Here is an 18,981-nt window from a genome sequence, read left to right as displayed (position 1 = left end):
TGGTTTCCTGACTGGTCCAGCTGATATAATCAGGGGGAGCTGGGATCTTTCAGTCTCTCTCGTCTGCTGAGCTGGGAGCTGACACAGTAAGATTACATGGACTTGTTTGCTGTTATATAGGTTTATTTTGTAGTTAGCCTGCTATTGTTAGTTAGTGGCCAGATGACCTTAGATGTTTTATTTCATGTTTGGCATGTGTAACATTGAATAACAAGTGTGCACAATAAATATGCCGTGTCAATATCCATGTGGAACTTGCTAGTCTGCTGAAGTGACTTCATAGCCACACGCTTGTGCCAAAGCAAAGATCCCAGCTGAGCTATCTATTCCCCACAGTAGTATGTATGTAGTATGTTTTTTTTTTTTTTTTTTTTTTTTACATTCAACACATTAGCCGGATGATGGGACTACTACTGTCCCATCATTGGCTAATGTGTCAATCACTGTCATTGTAGCAGGCATAGCCCGATGGGATTAGTAGTCCCATCGGACGATGCCTGCACAGACCACCAGCAGCCGGCACAGACCACCAGCAGCCGGCACAGGCCCCCGGCAGCCGCCACAGACCACCGACAGCCGGCACAGGCCCCCAAGAGGCCCGTACAGACCACCGGCAGCCGGCACAGGCCCCCGGCAGCCGGCACAGACCACTGACAGCCGGCACAGGCCCCCAAGAGGCCCGTACAGAACATCGACAGCCGGCACAGGCCACCGACAGGCCTGTACAGACCCCCCAAGAGACCCGTACAGACCACCGGCAGCCGGAACAGGCCCCCCGAGAGGCCCGCACAGACCCCGCCCGCACACACAGACACGCACAGTGTCCGCCCATGCACCGCCCACACTCTTTCCCCCTCCCGAACAGGATGTACAAGGCAAGAAAGGGGTTTTATTTAATTCCGATATTTCTGGCCCATTGACTTGAATGGGACTTCCGGTATCGGAATCGTCGATACCCGATACTTTTTGTGTATCGGGCTGATCCAATCTGACCCGATATTTCTGAATATCGGATGGTATCGCTCAACACTAATCAGCACCATTTTTAAAAAGCTAATTTATTTTGTTAGCCTTTTAGGAGGTTTAAAAATGTAGCAATTATTTTTCACTTTTTCAAGGAAATTTACAAAATTTTTTTTTTTGAGGGACCTATCCAAGTTTGAAGTGACTTTAGGGGTGCTATATATTGTAAAGCCCCAAACATGATACCATTTTAAAAACTGCACCCCCTGACATATTGAAAACTGCTGTCAGGTAGTTTATTAACCCTTCAGGTGATTTTCAGGAATTAATGTAAAGTGGTATAGCAGGAATGAAAAAGTGTTTGTTTACCACCTAAATGTCACTAATTTCTTAACTGATCGCTATAGCCGGCAGACTCTAAAGCCCCCGTTACACACTGCGATATCGCTGTAAAGTCACCGATTTTGTGACATTGCAGCGATATTTCTAGCGATATCGCTGCATGTGATACTTACCTCCGACCGGCTCCCCCGCTGTTTATCGCTGATCGCGCGAGAAGCTCCTGGACCATTCCTCGTCGGTCACTTCCTGCGGCGCTTCCTGCTGTGACGACGAGCGACTCGTGGAGCCGGGCGGGAGGACGCAGGATCGCCGCGTCTGACAGGTAAGTAGCGACTCCCGACCCCTGCTATGTCGCTGGTGAGATCTGCCTGTGTGGCAGCTCACTAGCGACCACCTAGCGATGCACCAGTGATCCTGACTGCGTCATATCGCTGGTCGGGATCGCTGGTCCATCGCTAGGTGTAACGGTACCCTTAGGCCGCTATTTGGCCATGAACTGCTATGGCAAACATCAGGACCACACAATCATGATCTCAGTGTATCAATTAGATTAAAGCGGAGGCCCCCACAGTCTATTAACCATTTATTTTATGTAGTCACTTTTGACAGCAGCAACTAAGGGGTTAAACAGATATGGATGCTGCTAACACCGATCATTTGTGATACAGCAAGTTGTCAGATATAGTGGACAGCCGACAGCTGCTGGATTGTCACCTGTATGGGGATGATATTCCCTTATATCTCAGGTCAGCAAAAATATGCATTGGCTGTCATGAAGGGGTTAATAGAAAACAAGTGGTTTGTTGGAAGCAGTATAACGACATAGGGTCGATATGTGGAAAATGGAGAAGCTGTTATATTCCATTTAATATAGGAAAAAATAAATAAATCAACATTTTAAAGAAAATAAATCTGCAAGTTTGCATCCTGTATGCTCACTAGAGTTGAGTGATACCGTCCGATACTTCAAAGTATCGGATCGGAATGGATCGGCCGATCTTAAAAGAAAAAAAAAAAAAGTATCGGTATCGCCGATTCCGATACCGGAGGTCCCATTCAAGTCTATGGGACTTCCGGTATCGGAATAAGAAAAATCCTGTTTTTCCCTTGTACAGCCTCTCTGGGGTCTGTACGGGCCTTTCGGGGGGCTGTGCCGGCCTGCCAGGGGGTCTGTGCAGGCTCCGGTGGTCTGTGCCGGCCTGCCGGGGGGCTGTGCAGGCTCCGGTGGTCTGTGCCGGCCTGCCGGGGGGCTGTGCCGGCCTGCCAGGGGGGCTGTGCCGGCCTGCCAGGGGGGCTGTGCCGGCCTGCCAGGGGGGCTGTGCCGGCCTGCCAGGGGGGCTGTGCCGGCCTGCCAGGGGGTCTGTGCAGGCTCCGGTGGGCTGTGCCGGCCTGCCGGGGGGCTGTGCCGGCTGCCGGTGGTCTGTGCGGGCCTGCCGGGGGTTTTGTGTGTGTGCAGGCATCGTCCGATGGGACTACAAGTCCCATCGGGCGATGCCTGCTACAATGACAGTGATTGACACATTAGCCAATGATGGGACAGTAGTAGTCCCATCATCCGGCTAATGTGTTGAATGTAAAAAAAAAAAAAATTACATGCTACATACATACAACATGCATACTACATACATGCTACATTCATACTACATGCAACATACATACTACATACATACTACATATATACTACATGCATGCAACATGCATACTACATACATGCTACATTCATACTACATACATACTACATGCATGCTACATACATACTACATGCTACATACATACTACATGCATGCTACATACATACTACATGCTACATATATACTACATGCATGCTACATACATACTACATGCTACATACATACTACATATATACTACATACATACATACTACATGCATGCTACATATATACTACATGCTACATATATACTACATGCTACATATATACTACATGCTACATATATACTACATGCTACATATATACTACATGCTACATATATACTACATGCTACATACATACTACATGCTACATACATACTACATATATACTACATACATACTACATACATACTACATACATACTACATGCATGCTACATGCATACTACATATATACTGCATGCTACATACATACTACATGCTACATACATGCTACATGCATGCTACATGCATGCTACATGCATACTACATACATACTACATGCTACATACATACCACATATATACTACATACATACTACATACAATACATACATAGACATACAGTACATATAACATAGAGTAACATACTTACCAATACTTGTCAAATTGTTCCCCGAAGCCATTGTCTTTTTCGGAATAAATATTAACATAACAAACCACAAAAATACTCACCCACGATCCGAAGCAGTCCACGAGTGTGTCCCACGACGATCTTGGGTAGAGAACTGCAGCATCAGCTGTTGCTGCCGTTCTCTACGGGCTGCAGGAATCCAATGACGGAAGGTAGGTATCCTTCTGCACTGTATTCCTCCGCCACTTAAAGTGAGACTAGGGACTTTTTTTTTTTTAAGTGGCGGAGGAATACAGTGTGGAAGGATACCTACCTTCCGTCATTGGATTCCTGCAGCCCGTAGAGAACGGCAGCAACAGCTGATGCTGCAGTTCTCTACCCAAGATCGTCGTGGGACACACTCGTGGACTGCTTCGGATCGTGGGTGAGTATTTTTGTGGTTTGTTATGTTAATATTTATTCCGAAAAAGACAATGGCTTCGGGGAACAATGTGACAAGTATTGGTAAGTATGTTACTCTATGTTATATGTACTGTATGTCTATGTATGTATTGTATGAATGTATTGTATGTAGTATGTATGTAGTATATATGTGGTATGTATGTAGCATGCATGTAGCATGCAGTATGTATGTAGCATGCATGTAGCATGCAGTATGTATGTAGCATGCATGTAGTATATATGTAGTATGTATGTAGCATGCATGTAGTATATATGTAGTATGTATGATGCATGTAGCATGCATGTAGTATATATGTAGTATGTATGATGCATGTAGCATGCATGTAGTATATATGTAGTATGTATGATGCATGTAGCATGTATGTAGTATATATGTAGTATGTATGATGCATGTAGCATGTATGTAGTATATATGTAGTATGTATGTAGCATGTATGTAGCATGTAGTATGTATGTAGCATGCATGTAGCATGCATGTAGTATGTATGTAGCATGTATGTAGTATATATGTAGTATGTATGTAGTATGTATGTAGTATGTATGTAGTATGTATGTAGTATGTATGTAGTATGCATGTAGTATATATATAGTATGTATGTAGTATATATGTAGTATGTATGTAGCATGTAGCATGCATGTAGTATATATGTAGTATGTAGCATGCATGTAGCATGCATGTAGCATGCATGTAGCATGTATGTAGCATGTATGTGGTATGTATGTAGTATGTATGTAGCATGTAGTATTTTTTTTTTTTTTTAACATTTAACACATTAGCCGGATGATGGGACTACTACTGTCCCATCATTGGCTAATGTGTCAATCACTGTCATGGTAGCAGGCATCGCCAGATGGGACTTGTAGTCCCATCGGACGATGCTTGCACAGACCCCGGCAGGCCGGCACAGCCCCCCGGCAGGCCGGTACAGACCCCCACAGGGTGCACAGACCACCGGCAGGCCGGCACAGCCCCCCGGCAGGCCGGTACAGACCCCCACAGGGTGCACAGACCACCGGCAGGCCGGCACAGCCCCCCGGCAGGCCGGTACAGACCCCGGGCAGTCCACACAGCCCCCCGGCAGGCCGGCACAGCCCCCCGGCAGGCCGGCAGAGACCCCCGGAAGGCCCGAAATGACATGATGCGCGCACACCGCGCATCATGATGACGTCAGGCTGTCAATCAACTTTGAACTTCCGATTCCGATGCCGACTTCCGATATTGAAAAAATATCGGAAGTCGGTATCGGAATTCCGATACAGCAAGTATCGGCCGATACTTGCGGTATCGGAATGCTCAACACTAATGCTCACCAATATTTATATATTTGTGACAAAGCTCCGACGCCATGAAAACTTCAAAGGCACACTCTTGTGAATATGGATTTATGGACATGCCTTTGATTGTGATCTGAATCGCCGGAGTGTCCCAGAAAAATTGGGAATTTGGCAATTATGCAACATGTTCAGTATTTGGTGCTGGAACATCTTTTGCCTTCATCGCATTTTTCAAATTAAAACATTAAAACAAAATATAATTTTGGGACCTGTGAGGATCTGAATCATGAGAAAATTTGGATTATTGACATATATATAAATATATAATCTGTAGATACAGTACATACTATCTAGAGGTGAGCAAATTGTTCTAAAATGAATTGAATTAGTCTTGAATTTCAAACAAAAAAAATGGATTTGCCATAACCTAAATATTTTGTGATTTGGTTTTCAATAACTGGATTCAAAAGGGCCTTGAAGGTGTAAAAGAAATGTAAAAATCTTACCTCCTGTCACCCCTTACTTTGTCCTTGCAGCTACAAACTTGCTGAATCCAGACCGGTCTTCCTCAAACCATGGGTCTCATAGAATCTTGGGCACCTCTGGAGACCACCAGGCCTTATGGTGCCATGACATAGGGGCGGCGCCAGGGCCGGTTCAGTCACCACCTTGTGCATAGAGAGCAGGTAACCACGCCCCCGGCACTGACTGACAGCAGGCTCAGCATTAGGGCTCAGCATTAGAGCAGGCTGTCAGTCAGTGCTGGGGGCACGGTCACAGCCACTACTCTTTATACACAGGGCGGTGACTGAACCCGTGCCGGAGCCATCCCTATGATTGGAAGCCGAACACTGCCAGAGGGAATAAAGTTAAGAATTCTTTACTGTAAGAGCAGTGACACTATAAAACAATTCTGTCGTGATGGTTGATATATTGAACAAGAGCAATATTGAAAAATATAACATTACTGGCTATGGGTACTGGATTTCTGTAGTTAGGACGTTGATCGAGGAAGTTATTCTGATTGCCATTCGAGTTTTGAAGTCTTGAAGGAATTTTATACCGTGATTTGGGACAATTAGCAGTTGAGTTACTGTTTTTTTTTTTTTATCTTTCTGTGGATCAACTTTGTATAATTATAGTTTGGACTCATTGGACCTACGTCTTTCTTCAACCTTAACAGCTTTGTAACTAAAAATACATGCATTGAGCTTTGTGTGATATCCTTGCGGAGAATGACATGCTAAGCATGTGAGCTTTGTGTGGTAATTATAGAGCAATTTCATCTGCTTGTAAATTATACATCAGCCGTTTATGATGAAATTATATGTATAAGACATGAACAGATCACCCAAATTACAGATTTGGATTTGAATCTACGTTTTGCAGGCCCGGGCGGTCGGTCTGCTGAATGTCCTTCACTGCCATGTTCCCCCTGTGCCATCACTTATAGCCCAAAAAATACGGTATATTTATTTAAAAAAAAAAAAATTATCCAATAAAGGAAGGTGCTATAGACCAGCATAGTAGAAACAGCGGTGGCAGAAAAATGTAGCTGTACGTGTGTACATTATGGTAAACCCCACTTATTAAACTGAGCTCAGAAAATAATAACTATTTATCGAAGATAATAGACAAAGCGAACAACAGCGGAGTATTCCTGGCATGAAAGTGGCCAGATCAGATGAGGTTCAGTCACAGCAATGGTCAGCTGAGACCTTGAATACCCAATAAGTAAAGTATTGACTGAATATACCGGCATATATAATTATCGTTCCCTGTAAGTCTCTGCTCTTGAGAGATTAATAAGGGGATATCAAGCGAAACATTTACTAAAACTCCAACAGAAATTTTTCCAGCATAAAATGTTCTAATATTTGACATCGTAGAGCGATAATCACATTTCTAGTAGTCCTTGAAATTGCAAGCTATCATTTAGTTTCCCAGGCCCTTGTAAAAGGCATTAATTCACAGCAAAAAATAAAAAATGCCGTATTATTATACAATGGTGTCTGCGTTACAATCAAGGTGGGTGGTACAGCGCCATTTATATGAAGAGGGCAGAGCATTAATTATATGAGATGTTATAATTTATGCTGTAAAGGAAGACTATGCGGGCAAATAGCCGGAACCTATTACCCTAAGTGTGTAGGTTTGGTAAGTGGGGAAAAAAAACAAATAATAAATAAAATATTGTGAATGTAAATAATAGAAGTCACATACAAGGTGTCATAAAGGAATAGACAGTAAACCTGTAATAACAGAGATCACAGCATGATAAATGTTATACACACAGAGTGAATACATGAATAACCACCGTAAATAAAAGAAAAAGATGTAGAAGGCTCATTGTAATAGGGGATCATCTCTAAAAAGGTTATTCCCATCATCACAAATTAGTATTACCGAATAGCACTAAATATAAGCATTGTTTTCAATTTTCTGTTTATTGAAATTTTCAGCCGTTCTTTAGATATTAACACTTTTTTTGTTGTTTACAGCTTGTTGCCTTAGAAACCGACCACCGTTGCTAGCCCCGGAACCTCTTCAGTACTTACAAGCTCTTTTCTTTTGAAGTTGTAAGCACTGCTGTGAAGCTGTTCAAGATCACTGTTAACCTCCTAAACCCGGCAAGCTATAATAAATTAAAAGGATGTATAGTTTTTTTTTCATCTTCTTTCTGTTTTTTTGTTGTTTTACTGACATTTTCTAATGTTCTTTAATATTATTGATATGTATTATCTGCCTATCATACTACAGGGAATGGTTACTTTGTTTCCTTCCTTGGTAGTAATTGACTGATTATGTTACACCTGACTGGTGTCCAACAGATATATACCGTATTTTTCGGAATATAAGGCGCACTTTTTTCCTCCAAAAAAGTGGAAGAAAATGGGGGGTGCATCTTATAGTCCGGATGTACTGGCTCTGGCTGTGGAGGGGAGATGGTGGAGAGGTTTCAGTGGAGCAGCGGGTCACAGAGGCAGGAGCCGGCTTCTGCGGCTAACTCCTGTGCCCGCTGCATTCCACACCCATGGGTATGGAGGGCAATGAATATTCATTTCTCTTAAGTATTGGCATACATGACCTCCGTCAGCTGCAGGAAGTCCTTGGCAGACACTGTGCTCACTAGAGAGCAATGAATACTCATGCTTTGCGCACACACAGTCCCGGAGTGCAAAGCATTGAGTATTCTGGTAACTGCCCTTTGGCATGCAAGCAGCGCACAACATCCCTGCCATAAGCTGCTTACAAGCATTAAGCAACTGCTGGCATCGGAACAGGACGCTGTGAGGAAGTATCGTACGGTAAGTGTAAAGAATTGTTTTTTAATGTTTTTTGATGGGGCCATGCATGCCAGGATGGGCGTGGGGGCCAATCATACCAGGTAAGGATGGGACCACGCATACCAGGACTGGGTTGAGGCCCAATCATACCAGGATAAGGATGGGGCTCTGCATACCAGGACTAGGATGAGGGCCAATCATACCAGGTTGAGGATGGGGCCCTGCATACCAGGATAGGGATGGGGTGATCAATCCTGCCAGGATAGAGATGAGGGGGACCATTCCTACCAGGATAGGTATAACGGGCCTGCATAGCAGTCTAGGGATGAGGGGGCCATGCATACTAGGATGGGGATGAGGGCCAGGCACACCAGGATAGGGATGAGGGAGCCATGCATACCAGGGTAGGGATGATAAGGGCCATGCATACCAGGGTAAGCATGAGGGGGGCATGCATACCAGGGTAGAGATGAGGGGGCCATGCATACTAGGGTAGGGATGATGGGTGCCATGCATACCAGGGTAAGGATGAGGGGGGCATGCATACCAGGGTAGGGATGAGGGGGCCATGCATACCAGGGTAGGGATTAGCTGTAGCAGTCAGCTGACTGAAATGGTGCATCATTGGAGGCTCATGTCAGGAATTAATTATAGTACTTAGAAGAACTTAATAGGACAAATTTTAATCAATAGAAAATTTTTCATGTAGAAAAAAAACTCATCCCCAACATTATATAGAGAACAGTTGGCAGGTTCTGTATATGGCAACTATTAATCACATACCTGTATATAGGTGACATATTGCTTCAGGGAGTCCCCCTGACAGCAGACAGCTGAACGTAAGGTTTTCTAGAAGAAAAGAATATTAGTGTTATGTACTAAGCCTCCTTGTGCATCACATTAGTCTCTAAAGAAGCCGTTAAGAGTTATAGGTGATGGGATTGTATATATTTGTTATTTATTATTCTACTTACAGTACATATATAATGAGGAGTGTCCTGCACGTCGGCTGTTATTGGTGCCGCACATTCAGATGTCTTATTGTAAGTTGAGACTGATTGATCTGCGCATGCGCCGGTAAACTCCATCCATGACGCTTATCCTCGTTACTATAACGATGCAATGGCGATATCATCACATAGCGAATGCTTGGACTATCTCCTGTCTTATAACTTCATTGGTTATTTTTCTGTTCATAGTCCAATCAACATGTAGGGATTACTATTTAAACAGGCACACCCCCTGCCCTGACACGCCTCCCGAAGAAGCAAAGCAAAACGCGCGTTGGGGCAGAGGGACGCCAGGGGATTTTTACAAGACCATCTATAGGTAACACTCTTTTTTCATATATTAATTCATTCCTTGAATACGGCACTGTTAGGAAGCCGATTATTAAGATGTTGTTTGCATGGCAGGTTTTTGTCTAATCACAACACAATAGTCGCAGCTTCTTTTCACAAATGAATGCAGCCTTTACAGGTATACATAGGAAGTCTTTTTTAGGATTGTGCATTTGCCTACCCATTACTACTATCTTGATATGTTTTATGCCTGTATTAGCGTTCTATTGATTGAACAATCTTGAATTATCTCATAGTGCCATTTGTTAATATATGGCCTAATGTTATGTGATTCCCTATGGCAAAGAAGTCCCTCTTTATTGGATCTAGCACCTTTTTTATTTTACTTGTTTTTAATTGAGTTATTAATAAAATCATAATTTTATCTTCAGTACCATCATTTGGGACCATTTTTATTATTTAGGTCTCTTATGTAGTGAATCGTTGTTTATCTAATGGTACATTAACCCAGAGATACTGGGGTGTCATTAATTTTGGGGCACTTTTTTGTGACATAATTGTATATAACTGTTGTTTAAAAAGAGCCCAATAATATGGATTTCAAGGCCAAAGAAAGCTCTTGGCAGGCGAAAGCATCTGATATTTTTAAAAAAAGGTGTTGGTCCTTTACCTACTTTATCTTCCAGCAATCACCATGAGAAAATTAAAAAATATAAAAATGCCCTATGTAAGAAGACCAAAATCTGGTGACCCAAAGTGACGCTAGAAAATTATGTTGCACAGAAAATTATCCCTAGAGGTCCGGATTAAGGATTAACACCTTTCCCACTTTTGACTTGGACGATTATAATTTGGTCCAAAGATGGATTAAAGCCACAAATACCTGTTCCTTTGAATTTATCAACATTATTATTGAGAAAAATACATCCACATTGACGAATATTGAAAAGGAAATTGATACCCTTCAAAAAACCCTACAACAGGATTTTAAGGCTGAAAGTTTCCAGGAGATCATAGCTAATCTGGATAAGGATATTGAGAAATGGGAAGGTATCATTAGTTAAGAATAAACAGAAAAAATATGAAAGGGACATGGTGGACTTTGAATCAAATAAACTTTTCAGATGGCAAGCAAAAAAAGACGCCTCAACAGAGGAGCATGTCGAGAAGTTCTTCCAATGTTTCCAATTCATCCATGAGTGAAGGGGGTGAATCTACTTATAATGGTGCCAGAGGTCCTACGACTCTGCAATTTTTCAAAAAAGGATCATCTCAAACCAATCGTAACCAAAAAAGAGAATCAGTGAAGGTAATAAATTTGTCCACACAAGTGTTAACGGAAGCTCAAGAGAGCCTATTACAGAAAGGGTTAACTTTTTCCCCTTCATCTGCCCTAGATCCGTTTACCACTATAAAGGACCTTCACTTATTTTATAGAAAATTGGTACTGAAAAAACTACTTTTCAAAGAAACTATGGGAGAAAGTCTCACTAATAAGGAGGAACAGGAGGCTCTGGAGATTTTAGAATCCCTTCTGGAAGAGAACATTTAAAATGTAAGCAAATTTCCCATGGCCCTCATCAATAAGTCAAAAAATTTTCCCTCATTAACTATGGTAGACAACTTTACCAGAATGGTTATGTCTGATGTTGAGGAGATGGGAAACTCTAGGGGACTATCTGAATATAATCTTCCCCTCTCGGAAAGGAACTCTCTAAGCAAACTTAGTGATGTTGTTTTCAAAATGGCAAAGGGGTCAATATAGTCATTTGGCCCAATCAAATGTATGAAACTCAGGCCTATAAAATATTGAACAATGTCCAGGAATATAAATTACTTACCTTTAATCCTTTGACCAAATTTAAAACTGAATTGATTGATATTTTAAACAGTGCTTATGAAAACAACATCATCCCTAAAAAACTTTTGGACCTTTATCTGAAATGTTACCCTAGACTAGCAACATTCTATTTAGTCCCGAAGGTTCACAAGAACCCATTAGATCCACCAGGCAGACCCATAATTGCAGCAAATGAAGGTTTGTGTGAAATTATTTGTGATGTTATTGAACACTTTTTAAAACCTTTAGTGACATAATTACCTTCCTACATTAAGGACTCAACTGCTGCCCTGGGTCATATTGAAAACATACAATTGACAGACCAGATGGTTCTAGTAATCGCCGATGTTGAGGCTTTATATTCATCCATAAGGCACACTGATGGATTGAGAGCTGTTGAAAAAATTTAATGCACAGTGACTTTGAAAGGGGAATGTCTGAATTAATTGACATTATTAAAATTTGTTCTCACACATATTGCCTTTACTTTTAATGGAAAAATCTATTTACAACTGCAGGGTACTGCGATGGGGGCCTATTTTGCCCCCTCTTACGCAAACCTTTTTATGGGGGCATTTGAGTGGTCCATTTTTCAGGATAATGAGGTGCCAGGTATGGAACGTGTCCATAATTGGATACGTTTCATAGATGACATCATTTTCATCTGGGAAGGACCAGTTGAAGACTTGACATCACTTATGAGTAGGCTGAATAACAACAACCAGAATATTAAACTATCCTACTAGTCTGGACGAAATATTGAATTTCTGGACTTATCATTTTCAGCATTACCAAATGGACGTCTATCCACAGCAATCTTCCATAAACCCATTGCAACAAATTCCTTGCTACATGCTATTTCTCTTCATCCAAAAACTACTATCAATTGCATACCAATTGGACAGTTCTTATGTATTAAAAGGATTTGCTCTGAAGAAGACCAGATTGAAGAACAATCTGAAATCTTAAAGGAATGGTTTTGGGATCAAGGTTATAATAGAAGAGCCATACAAAAGGGATATTTGCGAGCTAAAAAGACCCCAAGGGAACAACTATTACATAAGAACGTACTGGCTAGAACCTCTGGTAAGGAAGATCATCAGGTAAGATTTATTACCAATTTTAGTACAGGATGGTATGCCCTAAAGAATATTATTCAAAAACATTTGCAAATTCTTTTGACTGATCCCATTCTTAAAAGAATTTTACCTATCAGACCTTCTTTTGTGGCGTAACGAGCCCCCAATTTGCAAGACATCCTTATACATAGTACCTATGATCCCAGGAGGAAAGAGATCATTAGAAAACAAACTAATCGTAAAGAATTCTTTCCCCATGGTATATGTAAGGGATGTGCCAACATGGTTAAGGGATACACATTTCACAATTTCAATAATACTAGAAAATTTGAGATGAGAACTCACATTACATGTTCTACTAAAAGGGTTATCTATCTGGCTGAATGCCCATGCAAAAAAATCTATATTGGCATGACCAGTCGCAAACTCAAAATCAGAGTACGGGAGCATTGTATAGATACAGATAAGGCCAAAACAGTAACATAGTAACATAGTTATTAAGGTTGAAGGGAGACTTTAAGTCCATCTAGTTCAACCCATATCCTGTCCTAACCTGCCCTAACATGTTGATGGATGATATCACTTTAAAAACTCTTCCAAAACACTTTAAAAAAATTCATCAGTGTAATTCTAGATTATTATCCTTTAAGGGTATTGATGTTATGGATTTGGGACTAAAGCCCCTGTCACACACAGCGAGATCGCTGCTGAGTCACAAGTTTTGTGATGCAACAGCGATCTCAGCAGCGATATCGCTGTGTGTGACAGGTATCAGTGACCGGCCCCCCCGCCGGGTATCGCTGATCGTTTTGGAAAGCCCTGGACATTTTTTTGATCGTTGGTCTCCCGCTGGCCAGCACGCATTGCTGCGCAGCGCTTAGAAACCTGCTGTGTACCTTAGATACCAGCGCGCTGGTGCAGGGAGCTGGTAACCAAGGTAAACAACGGGTTTCTAAGTGTCGTGCGGCGCTTAGAAACCCGCTGTTTACCTTGGTTACCGGCTCCCTGCACCAGTGTGCTGGTATTTAAGGTACACAGCGGGTAACTAAGCGACGCCCGTGTCGTTGCTGGTCCTCATCGCTGGTGAGATCTGCCTGTTTGGCAGCTCACCAGCGATCATGTAGCGACACACCAGCGATCCTGACAAGGTCATATCGTTGTCGGGATCGTTGGTGCGTTGCTATGCGTGACAGGGCCTAAGAGGTGGTGACATTGGCAAGATATTAGCTAAAAAGGAGTGCCAATGGATATATAGGTTGGGGACTGTGGCCCCTCAAGGATTAAATGAGAATTTTGGATTTGGGGCATTTTTATAGTAGTTCACATTATTACATACTCATTCTAGCAGTTTGGAAGTATCATGGTAGGGGGTTTTAGTGGCAGCCTTAGTGTTGTCTTTTTATATTTATATTTTATTTTTTTATTTCAGAATCATCGCTATATTGATCCCATGTGATGTTGTTTCTTCCCAAACAATAATGCTTTATCCCGGTGGTTTGATCATATTCAGGACAATCTTGGAATCTTTACATCTGATCAACAGTTTTAATTGATCCTACCATCTTATGAAAATTGAAAAATAACTTGCTGGGACTTTTGGACGACTTGATATTCCTTAATTATTACAGTACTGTATATTGGACTATGTATTTAGTCAGCTCATATGTCAATTTTTATTTTTCTATTAAGGATTTAGATTATTTTAATTTATTTATTTTTTTTATTTTTTTATTTTCATATTTTTTAAATATATATTTCTCATATTTTTTATTGTTCATCCTTTTTTCAACACATAGCACTATTGACATATATTGGTATTTTTAGTCACTTATTAGTTTATAACAAATATCACACAGCTTAGTGGCCATTCTTATATGGGATTATATGTATATTTAATGCAATAAGGCACTTTAATTAAGCTTCACACTATTTTCCATTTCTGAGCTTTAGCTGTATTAATACATTGGCACTTTATTTTATCACATCCAGCACATCAGCACCTTAGAGGAATATGAACATTACCATATTGGCTGGTTATTCCTTTTTAATACTTATAATTATACTGAGACACCCATGGAGCTGAGCGCATACGTGGATCGCAGTCTCATTGGGATAGCAGCCAGTGGTCTGCTTGTGGAGTGGCCCGTTTACGTCATCACACCTGATAGCCCAGTGTATCCGAACATGTGACCGCAAAACTGCCCCCTTATTGTAAACTGAGACTGATTGATCGGCGCATGCGCTGATAAACTCCGTCCATGACGCTTATCCTCATTACTATAATAATGCAATGGCGATATCATCACATAGCGCATGCGTGGCCTATCTCCTGCCTTACAGCTTCATTGGTTATTTTTCTGTTCATAGTCCAATCAACACGTTGGGATTACTATGTAAACAGGCACACCCCCCGCCCTGACACGCCTCCCAAAGAAGCAAAGCGAAACGTGCATCGGGGCAGAGGAATGCCAGGGGAGTTTCACAAGACCATCTATAGGTAACACTCTTTTTTCATATATTAATTCATTCCTTGAATACGGCACTGTTAGGAAGCCTATTATTAAGATGAATCAACATTCAGATGCATTAATATGAATCTAGTTTTAAAGCTGTTGGCTGCTTTATGGATGTTTTTTTTTTTTACACAAGATTTTAGCTTTTTACAGTAAAAATTCAGTGCAAAAAACTTCTAATAAACATATACATTATTAAGTTGCCATTGTGCTTATTTCACAAAAATAATCCATAAATCAGAAAACCCCCTTATAATTTTGGACAACTATCCCATTTATACGATTAGGCTACGGTCACACTATCAGTCTTTGGTCAGTAATTTACATCAGTATTTGTAAGCCAAAACCAGGAGTCAAAAAAATCAGAGGAAGAATATAAGGGTATGTGCAGACAATCAGTAAACGCTGCTGGTTGGACACTGCGTACTTGCGCAGCGTCCAACCCACAGCGTCCAGATGTTACAGTATAGTGGATGGGATTTCAAGAAATCTCATGTCCATTATGCATCCAGAGACACCCGCGGCTCACCCACGGAGACAGACATGTGGTGCGTCTCTCCAGACTGCAGCATGTCTATTTATCTTGCGAAGATGCGAGTCTCCACAAGATATATTTTCCCAATACAATGTATTGGACATGGTTAATCCGCATGGTTCAATAAACACATGCGGATTCACCTGCATTCAATAGCCGGCAGTGCTTTGGACACAGTGGACATGTACTGTGTCCAAAGCGCTGCCAATTCCTGAACGTGTACACCTACCCTAATGGAAACACGTCATTTTTGACCCACTCCAGGGTTTGGCTTACAAATACTGATGTGAAATACTGACCAAAATACTGATAGAGTGACCATAACCTTAGTATGAATCTCACTGGTAGCTGATTCCTCTTGGTGGCAGCTTAGACCCAACAAAGTGATCTACACTGGATCTCAATGCCCTTTGCCCTTGTGGTGAGCAGTATGGTCTCCTTATCTATTATATCGGTCTCTTGTCAGTAAGAAGCGCTTGCTATATCTTGAGAGGTTTATTTTTTAAGAGACAAAGTGAAGAAACTGTGATTTTTGGGGGGTCTTTAGACTCCAGAAAATATTAGTTCTTCAACCTGTCAGTAACTCTGCAGTCTATCGGTGTGTGAGCAGAGATCGAAAAGATATCCCGCACTGACTTGTTGACAATCTGTATCAGAATCCCAAATCCAATCCAATCCCAAGACTAATCTATGATGATGGTGTCAGATTGATGATCCCATTGGAATTCCATGTCTATTCCAAGTCCAATCTATCATGACAGAGCTTCCTCTGGTTCTGGTCATGACGGCATTGATGTTTGATCTTGTTTTCATGAGACAAGCTCATTTCTGCTGATGTCCTCTGGGCGTTCTCTACTAGACTACAATAAATTATATTATGTTTGCATTGCAGTGTATCCATCTCCAAGTCTGTTGGATAAAGATTTCTCTTTAACCCCTTTGCAATTTTTCATTTTTGCACTTTTTTGGGTTTTTTTTCCTCCCCTTATTCTAAGAACCATAACTTTGTTATGTTTCCATCGATACAGCCGTACAAGGGATTTTTTTTTATGGACAAGTTCTAGTATTGAATTACACCATTCATTTTATCATTTAATGAACTGGAAAATCGAAAAAAAAATTCAACTGCACTGAAAAAATGAAATTCTGTAATTTTTTTTTTTTTATTTTGACAGTTGATTCTCCAGATGGCTCCAATTGCAGCGATGCTAAAAAGTAGAATACAATTTAAGTGGTAAAAGAAATTTTTTTTTCTTATTTCAGAAGAAAACAATTTGATAGATTGTGATGCCATTTTCTGAGACCCTTAACATTTTTATTTTTCCTTCGGTTGAGTGAGGGTTTAATTTTTGCTAAAAGTTTTATTGATACTAACTTGGGATTCATACAACATTTTAAAAAACTTTTAATTGGGATCTTTAGGAAGGAATGGTGACTGAAAAAACATGATTTTGCCATATAGATTATTTCCTTATTATGTGTTTTTATTAGTATTACGGTATATTTTGACAGAAAACACTTATGGATACGGTGGTATCAAATATTTTTTTAATTATATCTTTATTTTTAATGGGGGAAAGAGGAATGATTTCATTTTTTCTATATTTTTTTATTTTTTTTAAATTTGTGTTTTAACGTTAATTCTAGTCCTCTTAGAGGATTTGAATCTGTTTTTCCTGTTTTTTTGGTGCAGAAAAAAATGCTGCAAAAACGCAACTTGTGAACATAACATAGCCCTTTATAATAATAGGAATCTAGCTGGCGTGATCACTAGATGTTTAGTAAATGAACTCATTAATTAGAAATATGACACAAATCATCTGAAAACTAATGTACAGTATTTCTTTATTGCAATGTATTTATCATTGGTAAATGTGCAGTAGAATATTAATAAAATGAAAATTGGGAACCATGAGGTTCCTTAAAACGTTCCTATCATCTAATTCATGTCTAAATCGTCGACAGCGTGATTCAGATATATATCTTACTGAAGCGCTTTGGGGTTTCAGAGAAAATATTCTTTGAAGTGAACCTGACAGCTGATACATGCTGCCCAATACACACACACCTAGGCAGACACCTGTCAATCCCGGGCAGCTGGCGAGCTGAAGCCATCAGCAACCCGCCGTCCTACTAGTTTCTAGAGTGATTTGGTACCTGGAAGCTTTTAAGGTATCTTTTTCTCCGTACTGTCGCAGTGAATCAGAGTCAAATATACCTTGCTGAGATCATACAGTCAGTGTCGGAGACATGCTGCCCGTGAATTGAGCAGCATGTATCAGTTGTCAGGTTCACATTAAGGATCTGCGGTAGTTAGAACGGCTTCACCATCCTATCAGCAGTTCTGGCTTTTTTTGCTCTGGCGCTGCATGGGTTAAGCTACTTTGTCGGAGTCCTGGAGTTCTCTTTCTTGGGTGGTATCAGTTGTTCTGAGTTCATTACTCCCAGCAGGTATAAGAACCCTCCTCCTTACTTCTGACCTTGCCATTGATAGTTCATTCTGCCTGGATTGGTGTTGGAGGAGTAGTTTGTGTTTGGAGATGGCATTTGGAGAGTTGATCTGGAGATTGATGTGTGGAGTTGGATTGAGTGCTTATCCTTATCCTCACCTATTTGGTTTTTCCTACCTATCCCTCCCCTGTGTTCCACTCTGTTGTTTTGTGAGTGTATTTGTATGATTGTAGTTTTCTTTTATCCCTGTCTGGGTTCCCTTGTCTGTCTGCTTAGTGTAATTCTATTCACTCCGGCCTTCACCTTCCTCGGTGCTGGAGGAAACATAATAGCTAAGATAGGAGCATAGCAAGGTACATGAGGCCAGCATCTCCACATTCCGGGGTAATTTGGGGGCAGGTATAGATTAGGGCGCCCCCTAGTTCAAGGGATCAGGTAAGCACCCACAGTCCCTAGACAGTGCATTTCTTTTTATTTTCACCCTCAACCTATAATTGAGTACTAGGAGGCAGAAGCTCCTTATCTTGACCCTGAGGAAAGTCCTTTTAATTCCAAGATTTTTCCTGTGCTTCCCCTGTATTCTGGAATTTGTTACCACAACCGATTAGACTCTGCTTTTTACCTTTGGAACATTCATAAGTAAAGTAAAAACCCATCTATTCAAGAAAGTT

At 41.0% G+C, this 18,981-nt stretch overlaps 1 long non-coding RNA gene across 1 annotated transcript; it reads left to right on the top strand.

Annotated features, from left to right (window-relative positions):
- The first annotated feature begins 10,580 nt into the window (after positions 1–10,580).
- Positions 10,581–15,317, top strand: LOC141069078 (uncharacterized). Its single transcript, XR_012226507.1, has 4 exons — positions 10,581–11,201; positions 11,290–11,447; positions 12,519–12,835; positions 14,241–15,317. It is a non-coding gene; the product is annotated as an uncharacterized lncRNA (long non-coding RNA).
- The last annotated feature ends 3,664 nt before the right edge of the window (positions 15,318–18,981 follow it).

Source organism: Dendrobates tinctorius, unplaced genomic scaffold (genome assembly GCF_039654945.1).
Source record: "Dendrobates tinctorius isolate UK_male_01 unplaced genomic scaffold, ASM3965494v1 ptg000256l, whole genome shotgun sequence".
In the NCBI taxonomy this organism is placed as follows: domain Eukaryota; kingdom Metazoa; phylum Chordata; class Amphibia; order Anura; family Dendrobatidae; genus Dendrobates; species Dendrobates tinctorius.
This window is presented reverse-complemented; position numbering and strand designations above follow the sequence as displayed.